Raw genomic sequence first — 26,275 nt, forward strand, 5'->3', positions numbered from 1 at the left:
GCACTGCTTGATTTTTTCTATAGAAATTGTAGGGGGAACTATCATTTGAGGTTTGCTATGACAAGAGTTGTGGGTCATATTTTTAAAGATATTTAGGGACATAAAGATGCGGATAGGTGCCTCAGCATTTTTGAAAATCTTATTAGGTGCCTAACGCCCTTTAATTTCAAACCACACGTGACTAATTTTTTTCTGCTGTCTGACATTTCCTTTGTCCAAGGAACTATAGCAATCTGAGGAGGGGGTGAAATTGATAGATTTGAGCATTTGATTTGCATAGTGTAGATGAGATATTGTAGAAAGAAGATAATTGTTTTTTTATTATTTTTCATGATAAACCAATTGCTGTTTTGACTGACAGTATCTTGGCGCTGCATTAGTCAATATCAAACTCACAGCAGTCCTTAAACTGCAGTGCTTTATGATGGGTGTGTTTCCTGGTGCTCAGCATCCCTTCTGACCATGCTGACATTAATGAGAGTCACAGCTACTTGCTTTTCTTTGATCACACTCAGTCATAGAATCATAGAATATCAGGGTTGGAAGGGACCTCAGGAGGTCATCTAGTCCAACCCCCTGCTCAAAGCAGGACGAATCCACAACTAAATCATCCCAGCCAGGGCTTTGTCAAGCCTGACCTTAAAAACTTCTAAGGAAGGAGATTCCACCACCTCCGTAGGTAACGCATTCCAGTGTTTCACCACCCTCCTCGTGAAAAAGTTTTTCCTAATATCCAACCTAAACCTCCCCCACTGCAACTTGAGACCATTACTCCTTGTTCTGTCCCCTAGTTCAGGATGAGAAGCATGTGGCATGATTACATTATCCTAATACTGCTGCTTCCTAGAGACTTTCATCTTCCTTCTGAGACAACTTGGGGGTATGTCTGGGTCTAATCGTGAATACCATGTTGTTTTGATAAGACCATTTTGTTATTGTAACCTTCAGCGTAAAATTCATTTTGCATTGTATTCTCCATCTTGTGCAAAGATATCCAGGTAGTGGTGAAAACGGTATAATCTTGACAAGGGTGGTTTGTTCTAGACACTATGCTAATGCTAGAATGAAACACCTAAGGAGGGCTAAGAAGGAGAGAGGCATCAAGGGCCATCAGTGCTGAATGTCTCTTCCCCGCAGGACAAGGGTTTTCTCCTTTGACTTTGAATGGACTCTCCATACAGACCTGTCTAAGCATGTGGCTAGCTCAGAGCTGGAGCCCCGGTGCCCTGTGCTGGCAGTCTGAACTGGCACACTTAAGCCAGTGCAAGAGCTCCCGGTGAAGATGCGCACCACAAGCAAAAGGAGGGGAGTACGGTCATGAAAAAATGCAATAATTACTGCGTGGGCTGTACATCAACCTAACATAGGTCGACTTAATTTTGTAGTGTAGACAAGGCCTTAGTTTAAGGAGGCTGCTTCTCTGAGCGGGGGCAATTCCATCGCCGCTGGTCAGCGGAACTTGCTGGAGAGAGTGAAGGCAGAAGGCATGGGTGCCACTTGAGTTCAGTGACCACAGTGTGTTACCATGAGCAATCCACTTCCTCTGACCGCAGGCTGCCTGCACACACTCTGGCTTTCAGCAGAGTCCTAGTCCTGCTGCACTTGTGCAAATGACTTTCTCTGGCCGCTTGTCGACTTGCTTCAAGCCACATTGTAGAGCCAGCTTTTACCCTGAATCACTTCAGATATCACTTCTCCATTCTGTACACTAGCTAAGGTCAGTCCCAAGCAGGTGATATCTGTTTGGGGACGATCAGAGCCAAGTTTGAGATTTAGGTATGTGCAAGAACAGTTATAAATTTTGATGTCCATGATTTTTAGGGGGGCTGTATCTCTGAAACCCCCTTGATCAAACTACCTCAAATTTGATCCACAAATCCCACCCCAGATGGCCACGCAGCACAGTAATTTTCAAGACAATCAGCATGTGGATTTTTGAGTCCTTTGAAAAATCCACTGTTAAACAATAAGCTAATTACAAACACCCCCAAAGGTCTTCTTCCTTTGTACTTCCATTGGGAACACTACATTGCACACTATGCTGTATAACTGGCTATTACTCTAAGCCTCTGTTACTTGTTATAACATTTTCATTGCCAAGAACACATGTAACAAATTTGTAAAGTGTGAGACTTGTTCCCCTCTAGGAAGTGGTCCATATAAAAGGATAACAACCTACTACTGTAGACAGCTTGTCTTCCCTCCTGCGTTACTCCTTTTGCTCCATTGATGGTTGTTTGTGCTTTGGTGCTGAAGGTCTGGGGCTCCACAAAATCAAAATATTTAACTTGAAGGGGCAGAGTGCTGTTTAGAAGCTGGGCCTCAAATTGGAAATCTCAGGATGTATATGAACTAACTCTAAAAGCATATATATGGTATAATTCCAGTTATGTGAATTCCCTTTATCTGAAAATCCTAGTTTGCCTAATCCACATGTGAATCTGCAGCTCAAAATAGAACCTCTGTTTGTTCAAACACCCAGTTATCGGAAAATGTGGTACGTCCCCCAGCACATTGGGATAAACCGGAGTGTACTGCATTCCTTTTCTGGGGTATTGAGGTGGAATGACAAGCTATACTTGAAGACTGGTCGGGGGCAGGGGAAGAGGGGAGAGTTCCTGGTCCTGCTTGGAGGCTATGGGGCTCTGTAGGGAAGTGTGCAATCAGAGTCACTCTGGAAAGAACCAACCTAGAACAAGGTGAGATGAGTTGTCTCTTGCTGCTTTATAGAGCAGTCTGCTTTATCTGTCTCTGTTTTTTGCTATGGGGTGTTGTCATTTTGAATTTTAATAAATCATGTAGTTGCAACCTTCCAGCAAGCGTCTTTGTGTTTATCTAACTTCTCTGTATGTGTGTGTGTGTGTGTGTGTGTGTGTGTCTGCTGTGAACATAATACCTTTGTACAGCACCGGTTTGGTATTAAACTCTTCTAAACAGGAGAGCAAAAGAGGTTCCAGCCTTCAAAAGTCTTAGCAGATTGGACTGAGACTCAGGACATCAAAGGGAAGGGTCCAGATGTGGTTAAACTCCAATGGTACTACCAACAAAAAGGTGCCAGTATTGATACATACCTTACCGGGTGAAATGAAGCCCTGGTTGAAATGCAATTGAATATGAATTCTACCCCGGTACAAGGTTTAAATCTGAATGTTTCCTGGAGAATCACACAGTGATTAAAAATAAACTAAAAAAAGTTTCCAACAAAACAGTACATTTTACTTATGCCAGGAAAATTAAATGAATAAAAAATGCATACCTTGTTTCTTCCTCGCAGCATCCCATTGGTGCACAGCTGCCAGCCCCTAGAGCAACAATCAGTGTGGAGTGATGTTCATGTTTGACTTCTCTGCCATGAAGTCCTCCAATGCTGCCCGTTGCCCAGCAAGCAAAAGGTTCTGTTCACACCTCTTAGACAGTTATTGCAAAAATCACTTTTCCCATGCCCATCCATCTCCTCCCCAGGCAGGCATATCAAGGCCTGTTTGTGTATGATGATACTAGAAGGCAGTACATTTTTCAAACCAATCACTTACACGCTGGCAAAAGCAGAAAGTTCTGCTGGAGGGAGCTTTCAACAACGACAAAAAATCATTCACAAAGCATTTCCTATTAACTTTCAGTTAGTGCGGAAATTAACATAGATTGTGATTAGACTGGAATTTCCGTCCCAGGTCTTTCTGCATTTGTTTCTGTTCCAAATGGGGATGAAATGTCAAAATACCAAAACTTTTCACCAAACGGAAGATTCTGATTCAAATTTTGATTGAAAACAGTCAAATATTTTCTTTCAACTCATTTCAGCTTTGAACTGTGGCTGCCTGAGTTGCGGCAGTGCATCATGGGAGTTTGTAGCTGGGGTGCCTCATGTCCCCATACTCCTCTATGGGATTGATTCCCTGGCTGGACTACATTTTCCCATCACCTCATGGGACTGGGTTGATGTACCACAGTGGGTTCAGCCAGAGAGGCGACCGCATGGCATCATGGGAGATATAGTCCCACCAGTGGCCTGATCCATAGAAGAGAATGGCTGCATGCAAAAGTTCAGGTGGATAATAGCGTAACATCAACCCAAGCTGAATAGAAATATTTCATTTCCGTTTTTCTGACAGAATTTTTTTTTAAATTGGCAAAAACAAAAATTGCCCATAGAAAATTTCAATTTTGTGGAACCTGCATTTGCTCTGGGGGGCAAAAAAAAACAACAACACTTTGATGGAAAATTCCAACCCAGTTATAATGGTGGTTTGGATCATATGCAGTAAAAGGCAGTAAGAACCCCTCCTGCATCACTCGGATTCTGGATCCAATTGTACATGAGTAATCCGGGCTACACACCTGCTTACTCCCTCTGCAAAGCAGATAGACAGGAGTAGGTGAGGAAGGGTGGGGAATGGGGTCACACATATGCAGCTTTGTCACTGGCCATTGCAGAGGGGGGAAAGGATAAGGAGGGTGTTTAATCTGGTGCAGGTATAGAGCACCAGAAAATTACCTCTGCTGCCCCCACAACCCTACTGTAAAAGGAAGCTGGGGCTACTCTTGAAGTGGTGCAATTTATGAACTACTGTTTGCTCAGAGCTGTGCCTAAATGGAGCTATTCCTGTTTATATCAGCTGAGGATCTGACCCACAGTCTAGTCCTAAACCAGAGTTGCCCAGCAAATTATGTGCACCTCCTTATTGCTCTCCAACTTCAATGGAATTACACCATGGGTGAATCTGGCCCAGTGCGTCTATATTTGTCCTTCATTGTCATCATCTTATAATAGCAAAGACAGCCAAGGTGAAGGGATTAATTCTCTGGGGATAAATGACCAGCTGTGCATAATAGCTTTGCCCCTCAGCAAATCAACTCCTTTCAGCCATTCATGGAGCCATAAGAAATGCCCTGTTCTTCAGCCATTATTGATTATAGACCAGGCAATGGCTACTGCTCGGTCACGCAGGCTATGTGTTGAATCCCCAGTCAGATTTACTGTCATTGAGCATCAGCTCTCCAATACTTTTTTTCCATCTTGTTCTTTTATATGAGCGCTACAGATAAATACATGAAAAATGGGCCCAACTCTGAGCTCATTTACATCAATCTGAGCCTGTGGAATGGTTCCACATCTATTCTGATGTAAATGAAATCAGTGCCTGGCCTAGTGGACCAGATCATAAGCTGGTGTAAGTCAGTGTAGTACCATTGACTTCAATCAACCAGCACTGATTTACACCAACTGAGAATATGGCCCTATATATTTTGAAGTCAGTGGAAATATCATGGAGTGGTTTACATCTCAGTGTGAGTAAGGATATGAGAAGATCCTTAATCAGCAGATGTGCCATGAAATCATGGTGGCACAATAAACATGGTACCTCCTGCTTCTAGCTCAGCTAGTCACTTCTCAGAGACAAACTGTACATTAAGTGGAAGGTAAAACTTTCGAGCTTCTATTCCAGGGACAGTTGCCAAGAGCCACAGTGGCCAAGCAGGTTCATACTTACCCCACAGATTTTCTCATCTTCAGTTTTTCAGTCAGTGGCCAGTAGTAATTTTTAGGCCGTGGACAACTGCAGGCAATTTCCCACATCCATTATTATCTTCCATCTTGTTTTGTTTTCTCCAGCCATTCGTCTGCTGTGAGTTCAAGTGCAGATGCTACAGCCCTGTGACTTTCACAAAGATTTCATTGCCAACCTGCGCTCTTTTAGACATCTTTGGTATTGGGAAAATGAAATCACCCGCACGCTAATTACCGCCCCATTACCTTCAAACCTCAAATCCTCCAGGAGCAATCTTGGATCTACACCGGCCCAGACCACATGCAGCTCTTCTAATAATCCTGCCTGGTGCCTAGTGAGCCAGGGTATGGAGGTGACAACTGGCACATTGTACAGAAAGGGAGGAGGTGAAATCCAGCCTTTACTTAGGCCAAAATGGCATTGAATGAGTAGCCAGAATGAGGACACAGGCCAAATCTCCCCAATACAGAACTGTATGTGGTGAGGAAGGGCATCCTCCAGGCATTGATCCTTCTCCCCAGTCTGTGGGACTGTGGCTGTAGTACCATTGACCATGGCTGTAGCTGCCCGCACCACATCATCTCCTGGGAGGCCTCTCTGTGGGTCCAAGGTTTGCGCTGGGGTAGAGGGTGCAGACGGAGCAGGCCCGAGAAGATGACAGAGGAGACAGAGAGCAGGGATGCACATGTGGCCAAGCCCCATAGACTTTTCCAACTCCTGGATAGGATGATTTAGGGAGAGGGGATCACCCTGAGAAAGGACTTGGCTGGAAATAAGCAAGTGTCATAATCCTGTGGATTTACTGAAACATAAAGGACTCAGATCCTACCTAGTAGTAAACTTTAGGCTCTAATATTCTTCGGCCAACACGGCTACAACAACACTGCATACGGAAATGCCATATGTCATTTGAAAGCTAATTTTTCTCTAGTTCTGCAGTAAATTCTTGGGGCCCAATCAATGGCAGATTTGCCTGAGTAAAGACTAGATAAGACGTTTAGAATTAGGCTTGTATTGCCAGATTCTTAGAGGATGTCCATTGGGATAGCTCCATTGATACCAAAGGAGCTATGCTCACTCATGCTACCTGCAGATCAGATTTTCCCTGTGAACTTGATGTTGCATGGTCTAAGTGCCTGATTGTGCGCTACTGGAGTCAATGGGAGTTTTAATACAGTGGCAGCAGGATCAGACCATTAATGAGCTCCGTACATTAGCAGGACAGCTCGTGTGAATGAACTTGCAGGCCTGGGCCCCTAGACTAGAAATGCTGTGATTCTATGCTAGAATAAATTCTGTTTGGTAAGTATCTTCATTGTCTTTTCTGTCCATTTATACTGCACAGTCCATGGGCCAGGGACTTTACCTTCCTCTTTGTTTTACAGTGCCAAGAGCAATGACAACACATGGGCCCCAATTCTGCAAGATACTAAGCACATATCTGTTTTTTTCACTAGCTTTAGTAAAATATGACCAAAATGTGACTGGGAATCATTTATCAACCACTTATTTTAAGGAAATCTAAATAAAGTACAATTTATATAACTGGGACCAGATCCTGCCCTATATTACAGCATCTTTGCACAGCTGCCAAATGATCTTAAAGCTGCAGTTAAGGAGCTGATGGGGGTTTCTCCAGCATGGGATGTTATTTGCTGCTATAAAACCAGCATTGCCAACTCTGCCTCCTGGCTTCCTGATGGAGAAGTGTGTCAGCGGCAGGAGGGGGTGTTTTGAGGGTTAGATGAAGGAATGCACTGGCATTACTTTCCTTGCAGGATCATTATAACTTGGCAGAAGTTAGAGCAGCATATGGGGCCACCTACAGAATGGGGGGAGGAGGAAAGGTGGCTTAGAGCTGCCTTGACCTCCTCCACACTTTCAGGTGTACTGAACTCAGATACCATGGTGATGGACATTGTATTAGAATAGAATAGAATAGAATAGAATAGAATAGAATAGAATAGAATAGAGATCTGGCAATTCTCAGGCACTTTGAGTCTACCCCCTTTGCTATGTGATCTGTCTTCTGGCATTTCCCATAAAGCTGAGATGTTACGTATCTATACAGAATGTGCCCCTGGGTGGGTTTTACCATTCTCTCTCTCTCTCTAACGGTGCCGGAAAAGAGAAAAGGAATCAAGCCCAGGTACAGCAGCATTACAACTAACTTTCCGGCAGATCCAAGTGGCCGTCAACTCATGTAGGAAATTAGCTATTTAAGGAAATTATAAAACAAAAATATAAACTCTTGAAAAGAAGCCAAAAAATACCAGTGCCATCATTGATCAAAAAACGGAAAATGAAGTTGAAACTGCATGGGGAAGGCTGAATGAAAGGCTATATTCAAGTTAGCTTTGCTGCAGAAGCACTGTTTAACTTACTTCTTGGATCTTTTCCCTTTATTGATGGTGTTGGGAGGCTCTCATTCCATAACCTCTAATGCCATCGTGCTCTGTGATGAGTTACTAAAAGCAGCCATTCTTCTGCATATGAAAACATTCAATTATTTGCATGTTTGGTGTCTTTAATGGCTCTTTTGTGCCTTCATTTTTTTGGAAACAGATGCTGAATTTCAGCAGTGTTCTCCTGATGTAAACTGGGCTAGGAGTGGGGTGGAAAAAAACAAAAGGCTTCACAACTACAGAGTAAAGTCTAGGAGATTTCTCAAGTAGGGCAGATTTTCTTAATTTATTTAAGAGACTGATGAAAGTGCTCATTCAGGATTCACAGAGATCTGCCAACTGTTAAATAAAGACGAATCCCAGGAATGTCCACATTACCTAGTGCTCATCCACCACGTGACACGGATGAACCAATCAAACTCTTCCCAAAATGTTGTCACAATAGCACAAATGCAGACATTGTATGCAGAGCGGACTAGGAGCTCAGAAGGCTGGTCTCCAAAAAGTTTGGCAGATGCTGTGGCAGACAGGATTTATAGATGCCAATAACCTCTCTAGTGTATATTTGTTTCCATTCTGGATACTGTGCTGGTGCCCATGTCCCTGCATCCTCAGCTTAGATATTCCTCTTTTAAGACATAACCTGCTAAGATGTTAGTCAACAGAACTGAAAGGTGGCACATGCAAAACCAATAGAAGGAAATATTCACACACACACACACACACACTGCACAGTTTTCCTATGGAACTCATTGCCACAAGATAGTATTGAGGTCACAAGTTTAGCAGGAGTCAAGAAGGAACAGGGTGTTTATATGAATAAGAACATCCAGAATTAGAATAGTAAATACAAAATGAACAAAGACTAAGAGTTTTGGAAGGGATCTAAACCCTCATGCTTCAGGGTTTAAACCAATTTCTAATGACTGGGGATGAGGAGGAAATTTCCCTGGGGATAGGTTGGACCTTCCATCTGGTGCTGGTCACGGTCCAAAAAAGGATGCTGGACTAGACGGAGGACTGATCTGCTCTGTCACTGCAGTTCTTATATTCCTCCAAGTCTCCCAGTGTGTCATCTTTCTGTGCAGGCAACAATCTCATTCAGCACGGAGCTTGCTTCTGCGCATTGTACATCGCCCAGCACTCGCTGGGTGCTCAAGGAATAATAATAATAAATTGTTATTGTCCCTTTGTTTAAAAAGAAAAGTCACAATAGAAAACAAACACAAGAATAATCATTTTCTGAGCTCGCCTCACTAATGCACCTCTGTGCACCAGATCCAACCCCCCAAACCCAGCACTATATAACAGTTCTACATTATATCTCATAAATGTCTGTAGCACTTAGCACCTACCTGGCAATTTGCCTGCTCAACGCGCTATACAAACATGAACTAATTATGTAATTTCTTGATGTTTCATGGTCTGTTTTGTTTGCTGGGATGCCATAGGGACCTCTGAGTTCTGCAATCTGAAATACAACATGAAAAATACAGGTTCCCAACACCTTGCGTACATCAGAATACAGCGTGGCAGAGCCATCAGCAGATGCTTAGGCTTACCTTTCAAGGTGTTCTAAAATCTCCAAGAGGCCCTCGTTTTCCCAGTCCTCCGTATCTGCTGTGATTTTGTAAATTAACACTGTTTTTATTGGTCTCCTCTGCTCAGCAGAGATCAGGCTGAGGTTTGCTTTCTCTTTAACAACAGTGCCCTCTCGAGTCTATTATTATATTGGCAGTTCCATTCTGCCTCCTCATGCAGAGACAACTGGGAAAATGTTACACAAATCAATTTAGGTGTTTAAAAAAGTGTGTCAGTCTGCATAACATCTTCTGTGTTAGTAAAAACAATTTGAAAAAGTGAAAGTCTGGCCTATGATTTTACAAATGTATGATTCAAAGCGAGAGGGATCAATGAGTGGCTCAAAGCTAAACAGATGATACACTCGGATATAGCGCTTTGTATCTGTGGATCTCCAAGCGCTTTTTAAAGGAGGTAAATAGCATTATCTTCATTTTTATGAATGTGGAAACTGAAGCAGAGAAGAATGAAGGGTCTTGCAAAAGGTCACCTAACAAGCTAGGGGTAGATGCTGGAACAGAACCAGATCTCTTGACTTGCAGTCTAGTAGGTAGCCACTAGGTCTCACTGCCTCTCTGAAAGGTAATATTTTTCATCTTCACTGTTAACAGCAGTTAAGTTCATAATATAACACTCTGCCTTTCTCTTTTGTAGCAGAGTGTTCTCTCTGTCAAGTGTATTTAACCTCACTGTAGCAACAAACCTTTCTATGACATCGACTCTTGACAACATGGAATAATATCTTAGCTCACGCAAAGGGAACTCCACTTGGAAAGCAGGGTAAATATTTTAGTACCAACCTTATTAATGCCCATTATTTCCATTTCAAGACAGCTCATTTTCGGTAAAGCACCCAGTGCTGTTTCCCTGCTCATGCTACTCTGAGTGTTTGTGTTTGTATAAAAAGGGACTTTTCAAGATTAGCACTATGTTTATCACAGTGTTGGTATCAGGCTGATTTTAAAGGACCCGAGAGTGCATTCCTCATGCATCCAAAGCTGGCATTTTTGGTATCCCAGAAATGTGGGGACTCGGTGTACCACAGCTTCTAGAGGAAAAGTTAGACATTTGCTTCATTTAAAAATGAGTTGGACAAGTAACTGGAGAATCTAGCCCAAAGAATAGCACTGATTGTCCAGAAGCCTTAGGCTAAAACTCATTATAGTACAGTGGTGCTGTGCTAGTCACTGTATGTATCTGCAAATAGTAAGAGACGCACAAAGGATGGAAGAAGACACAGATGCATGGTGATGAAGTGACTTGATGAAGGTTGCACAGCAGGTCAGTGACAGAGCCAGGAATGGAACCCAGGTCCTGTCCTAAAGTGCAATCCGTTTTAACAAAAAACAGTGTTTTGTCTCAGTTTTTCAAAGCAGCCCTGACAGACACTTGGCATTGAAGGAGCCACTGAACAGCTAAGCCAGTGAAATTGACGACAGGCTGACCCATGTGCAATTCAAGAACCAGCCACTACTCAGCATGCTCAGATACCACAGTGGAGGAAGTTATTTCCTTCTCAAGGAAATGACACTAAATCGCTTTCACTAACCACCTAATGAGAGCTCTGAAATTGTATGTGGGAGGCAATGGATTGACTAGACAGGTAGATGCAATGTACTACCAAAAAAAGGCACGCTTGTTGGTTTCTAACTCGGACAGAACATTTAATTCCAGCGGCGTTCCTGTTTGAAATGATTATTTTAATACTGTTGGGATTTGTAACAGGGCAGCCTGCCCCTCTAAGTGCCAGGAGGCCTGGGACCAATCACCATGTTCAGTTAGCCCTGCCCTACTACGGCTGCACGGGGTGTCAGACTTAGGAAGAGGAAAGCCCAGCCATCGAGGGCTGGCTGGGGAAGAGATAAGATAGGTTGCTGTAATGTGGGGCAAGCAGCTAGCTGGGTTTGAGCTAGCAAGTGGCCGAGGGCTATGGCCTGTCAGAGACCTTTAGTAGGAGAGAGGACATGATTCGGATGATTGGGTTAATTGGCATCCAGGATCAAGGGGCGAGACAGGTTATTGCCACTGGGAGCCCACCTGTAAGGAAGGGGCTGAAGGCTCAGCCCGTAGGGCTGAGGACTCTTGGTTTTGATACTGTTTTTGGATTTGGACTAAAGGACTCTTGTTATCTTGGAAGGCTTTAAAAAGGCCTGGCTGGGGGGCCAAGCCACCTCTATGGTGGGAGTGGCTGAAGATTGTTGTGGGGAAAAGGAAGTGGAAGTGCTGTAATGCTGGCTTTTGCTATGAGGGGGTGGTCTGGGATGGTAAGCCTTGCAACAGGACAGTATTGTGTTACTAATTACATGGTAGCTGCCTAGAGCGTTATATAGGTGTCTTATGTATCTAAATCTAAATAAATAAAATTAAAAACACCCACAGAATAATGGTCAGACCAGGGAGTTGAGATCAGAACTCCTGGAATTACCTTCTGGTTCTTCCTGTGACTTACTGTGTGACCTTAGGCAACTCACTTATCCCCTCTTTACTTCAGATCATCCATCTGTACCATGGAGACACTCCTACATTAGTAGTATTGGGATCACACCTAAGTGCCCAGATCATAGACTAGGACCCCATTGTGCACTGCACTGTACAAAACAGAACAAAGACAGCCCCTGCCCCAAAGAGCTACCTACCCCACCTAATAGAAGCAGTGTGAGATTTTAATTAATCAAGGCCAGATTCTGGACTCAGATACTGATGCATAATTTCCACTGCAATAAATGGGTGCTAAGGGCAGAATATGCCTTTCTGCCTGGTTTTCCTCTTGCTTTAAGCAATGTAAAGCAGCAAGAACTCCATCAAAGGCAATGGAGTTACGCTGGTATAAATGAGAGGAGAACTAGGCCATTGGTTAGACTGTAAACTTTTGGGGCATGGATTGTTTTTTCATTACGTCTGTACAATTCCTAGCACAATGGGGCCCTGATTCCCGATAAATATAAACGATTGATTAATAATTAGTACTGGGAAAGTGCTTTGAGCTCCTTTGCTGAAACATGCTCTTTGCAATGGGATACATCGTGTTCTCCATCCCACTGGCATAACTGACAGCAGACTCTGCCCCATTAACGGAAAAGCAGTAGCAGTATTTCTAGAAGAAAAGAGCAAAGATTTCCTAGCAAATATTGAAATACCAGGACTCTCTTTTATCTCCTTCACTTCATCTCTCTCATTTAGTAATGGCGGACTGTACAGGAATAAATCAGCATAGTAATAAAGATGTTAATTGCAGCTGAATCCAAAACAGACTAAAATTTGCACTTTCCTTTTTAATTATAAATTCTACAGCCTAATTTAAGCCAACTTGGAAAACTTCACAAGAGCAACTGTTGTTTGAAGGATCAACCAGCCTTCTTTTCCAATCTATACTCATTTTAACAGCTTTGGAATTTATGTAAGAAATAAGAAAAAATGTAAGGGCTGGATTCTGATCTTGCACGTCCCGATGTAAATCCAGAGTAATGGAGTTATTTTGAATTTTGAATGGAGTAACTGAGATCAGAATCTGGCCCTGTGTCTGTAAGTCTGGCTTTTAAATAATGGAGGCAAAAACATACATTTCTGTTCCCATTTCTTCTTGACTGTGCACTGTGAAACTGTGAAGTTATTGGCGTTTGAATGTCTGTGTGCAGAGACTGGCATAATCTAGCAGGGCAAAAGCCTGCAAAGAAAACATCTACCCCACAGAGCTTAACTTGTGGCGCATGGATTGTGTTACTGCTCTGACTTTGTTTCTGCCTACGGCAGTACTTGCCTCTACCTGGGCAGCTGCCATTTTAAGAGACCGAGCGAATGCAAAGTGTTTCAGAGGAGATATATCCTCTTGTGCTTTCTCGTGGAGACTTTATTTTTGTTCTTTCCCTTGATCGCAACTCAAAATACTTCAGAGTGAGTTTATGATTGTCTTTGGACATGGAAATACACAACACTGGCAGACAGACGTGCTTGGATTTTTGATTTTGCCTGGTGTCATCTTATGTGTTGGCAGTTCTGCCCCTGCGATCACATCCAGCCCCATGCTGGCTAGCAGAGAGTTGAACGCATATGAACACAGAAGTGCTGACCTCCAGACATGCCTTAACTGCTGCAAGCAGAGATTAAAAAAAACCACCAGAGCTTCTGTTTAAGAATTTGATGGCATCACAGGGGAGGGAACTCCTGGTCCTGCCTATGCAAAATGCTGAGGGAAGGGCACATTTTAAGATAAATTCTCCCGGATGGGGTGGGGAAGGGGAGTGTGAGCAGTAGGAATTGATGAAATTATGTGATGTCAGCCCAGGAGCTTGTTGGGCAGAGATGAGGGAGCATGAAGCATTAGGGGGGACAAACTTTTCCCTCTGCCTCCATGAGCAGAGGGGATGAAAACCCTACAGATCCAGGGAAAGGGGCAGGGCAGGTGAGACGGAAGGAAAAAGATCCACCTGCATTGCATCATTCCCCCTCCCCACAACCCCAGGGAAGTCCAGTGGTTCATGATGGCTTCTGAGGTGATCATGTAAACACCTTCCTACCCACCTTGGTCCTACACTGAGGGCAGCTCAGCTGCACCCCAAAATCTGGCCAAGTGAGTATAAGAGTGACTTGATAACGTTGTGCACCCACTTTGGGCTGGATTCTCCAGGCTGCTAAGGACCCTTTGCCCTGCTTATGTAGTGCACAATGGGCCTTGATCCAGCCAGAGATCCCCAGCAGAGAGCTCCATCTGTGTAGTAGGGTTGCCAGGTGTCTGGTTTAAGGGGCGCTGGCGGCTCCGATCAGCCATTAAAAGTCCAGTTGGCGGCACAGTGGGGCTAAGGCAGGCTCTCTACCTGCCCTGGCTCTGTGTGGCTCCCGGAAGCAGCAGCATGTCCCCCCTCTGACTCCTCAGCATAGAGGAAACCAGGGGGCTCTGCACACTGCCCTTGCCCCAAGTGCCAGCTCTGCAGCTCCCATTGGCCGGGAACCATGGCCAATGGGAGCTATGGGGGCGGTGCCTGTGGACGAGGCAGCGCGCAGAACTGTCTGGCCACGCCTCAGCGTAGGAGCCAGAGTGGGGGACATGCCGCTGCTTCCAGGACCTGCTTGAGGTAAGTGCCGCCTGGAGCCTGTACCCTTGACCCCCTCCCATGCCCCAACCCCCTGCCCCATCCCTGATCCCCCTCCCATCCTCTGTACCCCTCAATCCCAGAACAGAGCACCTTCTGGCACCCCAACCCTCTCATCCCGAGCCCCACCCCTGAGTCTGCTGGAGGCCTCATGCGTCCCTGCACTCCAAGCCCCTGCCACAACCCTGATCCCCCTCCCATCCTCTGAACCCCTCAGTTCCACCCCAGAACCCACTTCTGCACCCCAAACTCCTCATTCCTGGCCCCACCACAGAGCCCACACCTCCAGGCTGAGCCCTCACCCCCTCCTGCATCCTACCCACCGCCCCAGCTTGGAGCCCCCTCCTGCACCCCAAACTGCTCATCCCCAGCCCCAAACCAGAGCCCACACCCCCCCAGGCAGAGCCCTCACCCCTTCCCGCACCTCAACCCCTAAGCCAGCCTGGTAAAAATGAGTGAGTGAGAGAGGGTGGGAAGAGCGAGTGATGGGGGCGGGGATGGCGTGAGCAGGAGCGGGGCCTCGGAGAAGGGGCCGGGCGGGGCGGGGGGTGGGGCAAGGGTGTTCGGTTTTGTGCAAGTGGAAAGTTGGCAACCCTACTGTGTAGGGGCACAGAGCTAGTAAAGGAACAGTGTGGGGAGGGGCGGGCCCATGTAGCGGTGACATGGGTGTTCGTGAGGGAAGAGGAGGGACCAGGGAAAAGGGGGTTGCACCCATGTTGGTGAAGGAATGGTCAGGTGCGGAGGAGGGGTTACATCAGTGTGGGGAAGCAGAGGCTCAGGCCCAGTGGGGGTGGGGTTACACCAGTGTTGGGGAGGGAAAGGGTAGGGCAGGGGGATGGTTACACTGGTGTCGGGAGGACAGGGAGAGTCAGGCCCAATGGGGTGTGGGGGAGGATTACATTGGTGTCAGAGGGAGGCTTGTCACCTCTGAGTTACAAAACACTGGGACATGCAAATCATTTAATCCGGGACAGCGATCTCAAAAAGAGAATGAGGATGGAAAAACCTGGACAGGTGGCAATCCTAGGGGAGAGTCGGGGGGTGGCAGGGGCTTTACACCAGTGTTGGGGGGTGGGGAGGGAGTGATAGGCCCAGTTGGTGAGGAGAGGATCAGGCCCTGGTTCTTTTCTTATGGCATTTTGACTCCTTTATTTATAGCCCGATGTGGAATTAAATCTTTTTTCATTAAAAATGCTCATAACTATAAATTCTACAGTAACACACTTACCCCATGAAATGCATGCAGTCCCATAAATAGTGGAGTAGATTATTAATCACATTAGCCATGCTCAGCTATAAACCTTGAAGAAACAGGACCCCAGTTCCTGAAATTTTTCAGACTGATCACTTCGCTGAGATAGGAGCTCTTGTGGATTTCCCAGACCACTGAGGCCCAGCTATTCTGTTACCAGCCTGGAACACTCGTTGGGCTTGGGGGATGCCCGTTTTTAATTCTTGCCCCTTTATAATACTCTCTACTTCTCGGACCTGATTCCCCATTACCCTGCACCTTGTGCAAACTGAGGGTGAAATCCTGTCCCACCTGAGGTCAATGCAAAAACTCCCTTTGACTTCAGTGAGGCCAGGATTCCCCCGCATCTGTCTAGATATGCACGTGACCCTCCTCCCCAGATTATCCGAATTCCCTCATGGCGATTAACAGATTTTAGTCTCGCAATCCTGCCCATCCAATGGTCCCCATTCAACAGGTGGGCCCAGGGCAGATTAAAAGATTTGCCCAAGGTCCCACAGGAAGTTGGTGGCTAAGATAGGAGCTGACCCCGAATCTCCAGAGCCCTAAGAACCAATGCCAATTTACACCCACTTGACACTAGTGTAAATGACTGTGAGCTGGATTGTGCTGCACAGACTCACATGAGTAGTACCTTGCTCTCTGAATAGTCCCATTGCAATGACTGGGACTGTGTGCAGAGTATGATACAGAGCAATGGAGAATCAGGCCCATCATCTTCAACAGCTCAGTGAGGCAGATGGGTATTCTTATCCCCTGTTTGCCATTAAGCTTGTTGAGGCCCAGCGGTTTCATTACACCATGTGCTTTGCGTACAATGCGCCTCATCCAACAAGAGAGGGATATTCTGCAGGATGTGGCTTAAAACAAATCTCTAAACAACCTGCATTAGAGCTGTACTTTCACAAGAGAAGAGGAAGGTTAAAGGCAAAGCCATGATCAGAATCAAACAACTTAAAGCGCTTACTGCAAGGAGTAGCCTGACGTGAAATAGACCCATTTGTCTCCAGTGACAGCTTCCCTTGCAAAGTGGCTGTGTATGTCAAAGCTGTCCAGGAGAGCTTATCATTTTCATTCTAGAAGCCAATCAATCCATCCCCTCTCCGACTGAGACATTTATGTTGTCACAAAGCATATACTGTGCAGAAGACACTTCCCTTGAATGCCTGTCTTGTTACAAGAGAGTCCTGTGAAATGCAGTCCTGATTTTAAAGGGGGAAAATACTGTTTGCTTAACACCCGGGCCAGTTTTTTACATTCCTTACAAAGCTGAAGCAGAACAGGAAGGATGTGGGCGCTATAAAATGTGTTGGTAACGTTGCCTGGCATTTCCCCCATTGATTGGTTGCATAGATGTGTTTGTATGTATTTATTTGAAAGAGAATACAGGGAGTGTTTATCTTTTTTTTTTTCCCCTCCTCTCCTTTCAGGTCACTTATCGAGATCTGCATGAACTGAAACACCTTCTTCTTACACACAGGGCTAGATTCTTATCTCAGTTATGCCATTGTAAATGCACTGAAGTCAGTAGCTACTCCACATTTACACCAGCATAACTGATCAAACCTGACCTTGTGTCCATATCCTAACCCACTGTCTTGATCCAATGAATTAGTTGGGTATATCCAATAAAGATAATTAGAAACATTAGACTTGCCATATTGGATCCGACCCATGATCCATCTAACCCAGTGTCCTTTCACCAACAATACCCAGTACCAGATGTTTCAGAGAAAGGTGCAAGAACCCTGAATAACCAGTGATGGGATAACCTGCCCATCTGAGAACCAGTCTCTTTAGTTACAGATTGGCTTAGGCACTGAAGCATGAGAGTTATATGTCTTACAAAACTCTTGAGGATGCTTGCTTTTATTTTGTGGGGAGAGCTGTTTGGTTTTTTTGTTTGGTTGGGTTTTTGTGAAGGTAGGTTTTTTCATCCCTACAGTTGTATCTCTGGATCCTCTCGTTGTCCATTTTTTGAATTTGGCTGTGCTCTTGGCCTTAAGGATATATTGTTGTGATGAGATCCACAGGCTACTTGTGCATTGCGGCTTAAAAAAAAAATCTTTTCCCTTTGTTTTAAATGTGTTGCCTTTCATTTTCATCAAATGTCCCCTTGTTATTTAAGAAAGCGTGACTAGAAGTGTCCAATCTGCCTTCTCTAATTATTACTTATCCACCAGTAACTATTTCACACTTATAGTGGTTATTGGAAGCTCCAGCATTCCTAGAATCTAGACAGCAGGGAGGGAAAAGACCTCTTTTATCTCCTATGGTCCCATCTCACAGGGAAGAACTGTCTCAAGTGTGCATTACATGAGATCTTGAACAGTTTGAAATGTCTCCAGCAAAAGAGAAGCTGACATGTCCCTTTGGAAAATATTCCACAATCTAATAAATTGTTCTCAGATATATTCCAGATAATCAATTTACATTGGCCTTTATTTTAGTTTCATTCCATTATATCCAGTTATAGTTCCAAGGATAACCACAAGCCTCTACTTTGCCACCTTTGATTATCTTAAATTTTAGCTTGTGGGCCACATTCAGCTCAGTTGCCCCAAAGCAAATCCAGAGTAACTCATTGAGTTTACTCCAGATCAACACTGGTACAAAGCCATTAAGAATCTGGCCCTGGGTTTTATTTGTAAGCCTTCTGCCAGGTGGACCCAGCAGCAACCAGGGCCGGGTTCAATATCTAGGGGTTCCTTTCCATTGATACAATACAGAACCAGCTCGAGCCCCACCCAGTAACCTGGGAAATTTACACACCACCCCAGGGTGCCGCTAAGAGGCAGTACTTCCCCACTTGCAAGCACAGAGTCTGAATGTAGAAAAGAAACTTTTAATAAAAGGAGGGAAGTAACTGGGTGTTAATTTGGGAAAAACACAGTGAACAGAGTACATAAACATAAACCATGAATAAAAGACCCACCCCAAGTAGGTTGGGCAGTGTCCTTTTCCCCTCAGGTTCTTAGGTCCTGCAATCCAAAAGTCCCTTTCACATGCTTGACCCTTCCCTGCACCCCATTCACAGTTGCTGTCCTTGGTCAGTGCACTGAGTTCAGAGATACATCTGCAGAGTTCACTTCCCCCCAGGGAGGGGTAAAGATGTATCTTACTCACTCCACTGCTCAGGCACTCACTTGCTGCCCCTCTCTGCCAGCCACCCTGCTGGCCACTCCTGTTCGCCGTGCCTCTCCACCAGCCACCCTGCTGGCCGCTCCTGTTCACTGCACCTCTCTGCCAGCCACCCTGCTGGCCGCTCGTCACATCTCTCTTCTGCAGCCCTGCTGATCGCCCCTCTCTGCTGCACCAGCCACTCATTCACCAGCTGACTGTCAGTCACCTTCTGCTGCGACCTCTGCACATCAGTCTCTTAGTAATTTTCTGCAGACTGGGCAGAAACATTGTCCCATCTCAAGTGACTTCAGCTTTCAGCAATTTTTAGCTCTTAGCAGGCAGGGTAGAAATACAGTCCTACCACAACTGATTTCAGTTCTGATTGGGCATTTAAGGTAACAAAGAGGCTCCTAATTAAACCTATTTAGCACTACTGGTTAAACAGTGGGGAGGAACAGGTTAAACCAGTCTCGGGCAGATCCTTTATGAGGCCATACAACCTCCTAGCTAGGGATTTCTGTCCCCACCCATCTTACTTTCACAGGGTTCTGGCATTTGAGCCCCTGGCTTAACGACATCCTTTCAGCTGAAGGTGACCCCCCTCATTTGGGACAGCTTAAGCAAAGTCCTGCTTCCCTGTATTCCCGCAATAATTACAACATTTTGGTAACAGCATTTCACTACCCCTGCATTCAGTACTAAAGTGATTTGTACCCAACACCAGCCAAAATTGATCACTTTGACGCCACTCTATCTGCTGACTAAGCAGAGCAGGAGCAAACTGCATTTACATAAACACACCCAAGTCTCTCCCCTTCCCAGCTAGCTGTCAGGGAAGCATTCATTCAGACCCCCCTTACATATGCACAATCTCTTTTGTATGCCTTCAATGTAGACTCTGTATTTTCTGCTGCCATTTTATGTTTCTATTCACACTCAAACATTTGCCTGAGTAGAAGCAACTTGTTTGCAGTGTTTTTGTAGCCGCGTTGGTCCCAGGATACTAGATGGACAAGGGGGGCTGAGGTAATATCTCTTATTGGACCAACTTTTGCTGGCGAAAGAGACAAGCTTTTGAGCTACACAGAGCTTCAGCTCTGGGCCCAGACCTGAAGAAGAGCTCTGTGTAGCTCGAAAGCTTGTCTGTCTAACCAGCAGAAGTTGGTCCAATAAGAGATATTACACCTCCCTTGTCTCTCAGAGGGCTTGTCTGTGCTTAAAATGCTACCACGGCACAGTGCACCACTACAACTGCACTATTGTAATACTACCTACACTGATGGGAGGGATTCTCCCATTGGCATAGGTAATCCACCCCCTTGAGAGGTGATAGATTTTCCACACTCCTGACAAGACATAGTTATATTGACGTAAATTCCTAGGGTAGCCCAGCCTAAGAAACAACTTGGCTTATTTCTCCCGCCTTTTCTTATTTTCTCTTCTTTCTGTGGCGTGACTAAAGGAAGCCAGAATAAATGCGATAGCTTCCATCTTGAGTCATGGATCAAGCCTAGGGTTGATTTCATGGTGGTAAGGTCCAGATTGCTCAAAAGCGCAGAGACCAAAAAGGAAACATGGAGCAAAATCCCTGCTCTACTGCTAACAAAAAGGCTCAGAGACTGCGCATGCACGCACATAACTCCCCAGTTCATTTAATTTATGCTCTGTTGGCAGGTAAAGGGCTGCTAAATGGAGTGCTAAGCTTCTCTCTTAAAAGGTGATCTTAACAACAGGGAGCAATGAGAATAGGATATTCGCTTGTGGGCATGAATCAGCTGCACCATTACTTTTAAGCCATTCACCCCCATCAGTAAAAAAGCTGCTGTGAAATCAGCCAGCAGAGCTGCAGTCTGTTGCTTTGCCAATGTTTTTACATCAGAAATATATTTCCCATTACAAAAAAAAGTATAGTTTTTAAGAAATGTTTATTGCTCTTCTGTTGCACAATACGGTAATGCAAAGTTGGAGCATTTGAAAACCTGGCTTTGGGTTTTTTCTGTTAGAAAAATATTTAGGGCCAGATCCTTAGATGGCATAAATCAGCATAGCTTTACAGACTTCAGCAGTATCAATTTACACCAGCTGAGGATCTGGCCCATAACTTCAATACTTTGTTATATGATCGTTGAATTGAACACTGTACAGTGATATAGACTAAGGACCCAGTGCTGCAAGCTGATGTAGCCAGACAGATCCTTATGCCAGTGTTGTCCATCAAAGTCAAGATTGTAGGAGCTGATCAGCATGGAAGAGCTTGCAAGGTCTGGGCATGAAAGTTTAGGGCAAGATTCTGATCTCATTTACACCCATGCAAACCTGGAGTAACTGCACTGAAGTCAGTGGAATTGCTCCAAATGTATACTGTTGCAAATGGGATCAGAATCTGGCCCATAGCATTTTTCTTACCTATGTACTCACTATCAGATCACAATACAGAAAAAAAGAAAATGTGTATGTTACCATGGGATACCACTAGGTATACTGCACAACATCACTTTTGGTTTGGGCCCTGTGTATGCAAATATGTCCACTTGTACTTATCAGTAAGGGGGTAGCAGACCTATTACTATGGGTCACTTATTCCAATATGTAAAAAATAAGTCACTTGAGCATTACAATATTTGACATATCCATCTATAAAATGAGCATTACACTGACATTCTGGAGAACATCTAAAGAAATCTAACTGCCTTGCAGTACCAATGAAAGATGCTGGATGGACATAGGGGAAGTTCTGTCATTGGGGCATCTAAGACATGATGGAAATGAGATTATCAAATCACAGTATAATACTTTTATCTTCAACCCATGTTTATGTGCTGTTCACAGCTGTTCATGTAATGGAATAATTCTCCCAGATGCAGGATGCAAGAGGTAGGTGGGCAGTATGCCCAAGACTGTATAGTGCACATTGTCTCCAATGTTAGCAACCCCTACCCAGACTGAAGTCTGATGACACCATGGGAATTATTTGTCTTTGCTTTCAGCTCTAACTAGCTTCTCAATCAGAGCAGCTGGCTTTTGCCTGGCTGGGGAATTGACAAAGATTTGCTGTACTCTGGGCTGATGGAGTCAGGCACTAAAAGCCAATCTGAAGACAAGGTGTTGTTGCTAGGACTGCTTGCAAGTCATGGGTGTAATCCTCAAACAGCAACATGTGTCCACAATTATCAAGATGATAAATTTTGCCAGCCAGTGGGCTAGTAGGAGGCAGTTTTGCCAACCCATCCAGTAGGGCCAGGGGCCTCACCAAAGTGAAGAGGGGACAAACAGTTACTACATACATTTTAAAATCCAGTGAAAATATCCCTATAAAACGCAAAATCAGTTTAAAGAAAGTTTATGCAAGAAATCCTCTGCTCGTCAGCTTCATTGACTTCAATGGAGCTATGCCAGTTTACCCCAGCTGCGGACCTGGCTCATGCCATCTCTTATAGGCAGGGCTGGTAGCACCATCTATCGTTTAGGTTGCCCAGCACTTCCCATGATAAGAACCTATTTTCAGTTGCTTATAATTTTGCCAAAATATAACCATTTGGCCTGAAAATTTCATGCCAAGTGTCTGCCTCAGGCTGATTCTATTTTGTTGTTGTTGTTTTGGTTTGGTTTTTTGTGTTTGGTTTTTTGTTGTGGTTTTTTTGTTGTTGTTTTTGGTTGGGGGGGGCGGTTGTTGCTGTTGTTTTGTTTTTTGAAAATGTCAGCCAAAACAGTCCAGTTGATTTTGAGAATGAGGCTGGTGAAAAGTATATTGGTTTGCCCATGTTGAAAATTCTGGTGACTTTTTCTTTCAGAAGCACTAGCGCCCCCATATTTTGCGGAAGGGACTTAAAATTTGGCAGGGAGGTGGTCTTTGTGCAGGGATGGGCCCTGTTCCATCCCCACGAAAATCTACCCAAATTTGGCCAAGTTATAAGCCTTGAAAAATGGCGGTTTGCACGTGCTCAGTAGAAACTTGCTAGAGTTTGGCAGCCACATTCTCCAAGGAATCCGTTCACACTGCGTGTGCTCCAGCCGGCAGCTGATCAGGGCTTTCCCTGCAATTGAAGCTCTGGGCTGCTGCTGGTCGTGCTGGGTCCTGGCACCTGAACTGAGAGCAGAGAGAGCCTGTCTCTCTTGTGTTCTCAGTGTCTCTGTGCTGGACCTGGATAGCGTGCCGGAGGAAGCTGCCTTATTCAAATGTGGGGGGAAGAACAGGCAATTCTGTAAGGCAGGAATTCGACTGGGACAAGGAGTGTGGAGGGGCAGGGGAGAGAGACTGAGACAGGAGGCGGTTAGGTGGAAAGGGAGGAAGGAAAACGTGGACTGGGAGTTGGGGTGTGCAGGGTGTGTTTAGTGCACAGGATAAACCTGTTCTGGGGATGTATCAGGATTGTGTAGAGAAAAAGGCTGTTGTCTGCGGGACCCCTGCCTCCTCTGTGGCAGAAGTTGGATGGTAGGTACCTATTGCAGGTATTGGGATGGGTGAGCCTAGGGTAAGCCTCCACCTTATCTGGGGAGGAACCATAAAGCCCAGACTGCAACTAAATTTGGGGGATAAAAAATGAGTAAACAGGGATGGAAGGGGAGACACCAAGCAAAGAACCCTGGACAGTGCCCACTGCTCCTCAAAGGAGTCCAAGGAGCCCGTGGGTGCCATCCAGAGGAATTGTGACTGTAGACTTGAGGCAATAACGGATGGTAAACAATCCCCATATTCACAGAGCACCACCCCTCCACCATCACCCCCAATCAAGCTTCCTCCTCCTGGTCTGGTGGATGGCCACCCTGGCCAGAGTCAAGAGGAGGTTGATGGGAAGGTCTCATGATTTTGTGGGGCCACAAATGGGGTGTGCAAATACATGGAGGTACAGGGGAAAGTGCAATCAGGAAGTTCTGGAAGAGCCGGAAAAGGGGCTGCAGCCTGACACACCCTACGCAGATGTGCATCAGGGTCTCCCTCTCACTGCTTAAAGGGCAAGTGTCTGGAGACCCTGTGGAATGTGCCAACCGCACACCTGTGCTCTCAGCTCCACAGCGGACCCACTAACCAAGATGCCCAGCATTCTATGCTACTAGGGTGGGGTACAGTCTGGCCCACTGGGCTCCCCAACTTACACAAGTGGCTGCAGATCCCACCACATGGTGCTGGGATGGGACGTGAGAGTGAGGCAAAGGATGGTCTGGAGCACAAGCACGTATAGGTGTTCATGGGGCCCGGTTCAGAGACAGACTGGCTGTATGGCATTCAGCCTGCTCAGGTAACGCATTCGGAGGTGGCTGTGGGGGACTTGTAGTGCAGGGCCTGATGATGAGCTCTAAAGGGCTGGGCGTGTGGGGTGAGTAGGGATCACCCTCCTGCAGGACCCACTCGAGATAAACAAAAGAAGCAGGAGGAAGAGCTGCCCTCACCTCCTGGAGCACATGATGGGGGATGTGCAGGATGAGATGGAAGGTGTGTACCTATTGTGGTTAGCAGGAGACGTCAGGTATAAGCCCACCCAAAGCTAAAGGCCAGTGAACTCAAGCCACAAGTAAATACTCCAGACAGTGCCCACTACTCCTAAAAGGCTTCTAGGGTGTCAGTAGACACTGGTCAGAGGAGGTCTGCCTGGAGGTGTGATTGGACAAGAGATTGGAAGCAGGCCCCACTGTCACAGACCTCTCTCTGTCCAGCTTCTTCCTCCTGGTATGATGGATGACTGCCTTTGCCAGCTCCAGGAGGAGGTTGATGAGGAAGTCCATGGATGGGATGTGCTAGGATCTGGAAGGGTGGGGAAAAGTGCAGTCTGAACCTCAGTGACTGCACTCAGGGGGCTGCAACCTGACACATCTGATGTAGATGTGTGCCAGGCTCTCCCTCTCACAGCAAAAAGGAAAAGGTGTTGGGGGAGTTTGTGAACCATGGCAAGTACATACCCATAAGCATGTCTCCATGAAGGAGCCACCAGCTGATGTCCCCAGCAGGCCGTGGGACCAGAGTGGAGTACAGGCTGGCAGATCAGGATTCCTCAGGCTCCTGAGATGGTAACAGATCCTGCCACTTGGTGTCGGGGTAGAACACTAAAGCGAGGAAATGGATGGCGTGAAGCGCCAGCATATACAGATTTTTCTGGGTGTGGTTCAGAGGCAGACCAGCTGGATGGTGTTCAGCCAACATAGGTTGTGTGTTGTGGGCAGTTGGGGAGGTTTGGAGGGCGGGGGCTAGTGATCAATTCCGGAGGGCCACAGGTGAGAGATGGGCAGAGAGCATCCTCCTGCAGGACCTGCTTGAAGAAAGCTAGAGAAGCAGGAGGCAAAGCTGCTCTCACCTCATGGAGTACACAATGGGGGGGACACAGGGTGGGATAGAGGGTGCTCAGTGAACGAGGCAGGAGATTGCAGAAAGAGAAAGAATGGTTAAGGAGTGTTGAGTGCTGCCCTGGAGAGTTGAATTCCATTCCTGCCTCTGCTATGGAGTTCCTGTGTGATGCTGGACAAGTCACTGAAACCAAACTTTTGAAAGGTGATAACTAACTGTGTGTTCCTCATTTTCTGGGTGCCTGACTTGGGAGTCTGAGGTTGTATTTGCAGAAGTACTGAGCATTCACAGCTGCTAGTGAAGTCAACAGGACAGTTGAATAGTTTAGCTTTTATGTAATGCTAAGTAATCTAAAAATTCAGGTTTTAGGCATCTCAAATTCTCCACCCCAAAACAGTAGATACTTTTCCTTAATCTCTGGTTTCAGAGTAGTAGCTGTGTTAGTCTGTATTCGCAAAAAGAAAAGGAGTACTTGTGGCACCTTAGAGACTAACCAATTTATTTGAGCATAAGCTTTCGTGAGCTTCTTTTTCCTTAATCTCTGTGTTCCTAAGATCCCTATCTGTAACCAGGGGATAATCTCACTGTCTCCCCTCACTGGTTGTTGTGTACTATAGCTATGAATGCTATAGCAAAGCCCATGGGGAAATTAATAATTCTGTCTTCAGAGCAGGATTTTGATTAGGGTGCAGTAAATAGGGCCTATGGCCACGCATTAACAATGAGGAGAAAACAAATATCAAATAGATGCTCATTAAGTGAGCACTGTCCATGCTGTGCACTGAATAAGAAGGGGTTCTATGCAGAAAAAGTAGTGTGTGAGCATGTAATCAAAGACCGTATCACAATACATACACGTCAGGGGCCGGAGTAAGGTTTCATGGACAACCTTAACTCTGGCATTTCCTAACTTTTAAGTGCTTGACTTTTCAACCTCAATAATGTTCTTTTAACATTGTTTTTGTGTGTGTAATATTTCAGTCAATTGCTGAGAACTCTCAGCAGGGGGAAATCCCCAATCAGCCTGCCTTGTAAGGTGC

At 45.5% G+C, this 26,275-nt stretch overlaps 2 long non-coding RNA genes across 2 annotated transcripts; one reads left to right on the top strand and one right to left on the bottom strand.

Annotated features, from left to right (window-relative positions):
- Positions 1-8,279: 8,279 nt before the first annotated feature.
- On the bottom strand, positions 8,280-9,581 carry LOC114018534. Its single transcript, XR_003563836.3, has 3 exons — positions 9,478-9,581; positions 9,271-9,386; positions 8,280-9,069 (listed from the first exon to the last, which is right to left on the bottom strand). It is a non-coding gene; the product is annotated as an uncharacterized LOC114018534 (long non-coding RNA).
- Positions 9,582-18,568: 8,987 nt separating this feature from the next.
- On the top strand, positions 18,569-25,742 carry LOC122465401. Its single transcript, XR_006290214.1, has 3 exons — positions 18,569-18,736; positions 19,294-19,301; positions 25,702-25,742. It is a non-coding gene; the product is annotated as an uncharacterized LOC122465401 (long non-coding RNA).
- Positions 25,743-26,275: the final 533 nt, after the last annotated feature.

This window comes from Chelonia mydas, chromosome 4 (genome assembly GCF_015237465.2).
Source record: "Chelonia mydas isolate rCheMyd1 chromosome 4, rCheMyd1.pri.v2, whole genome shotgun sequence".
In the NCBI taxonomy this organism is placed as follows: Eukaryota; Metazoa; Chordata; order Testudines; family Cheloniidae; genus Chelonia; species Chelonia mydas.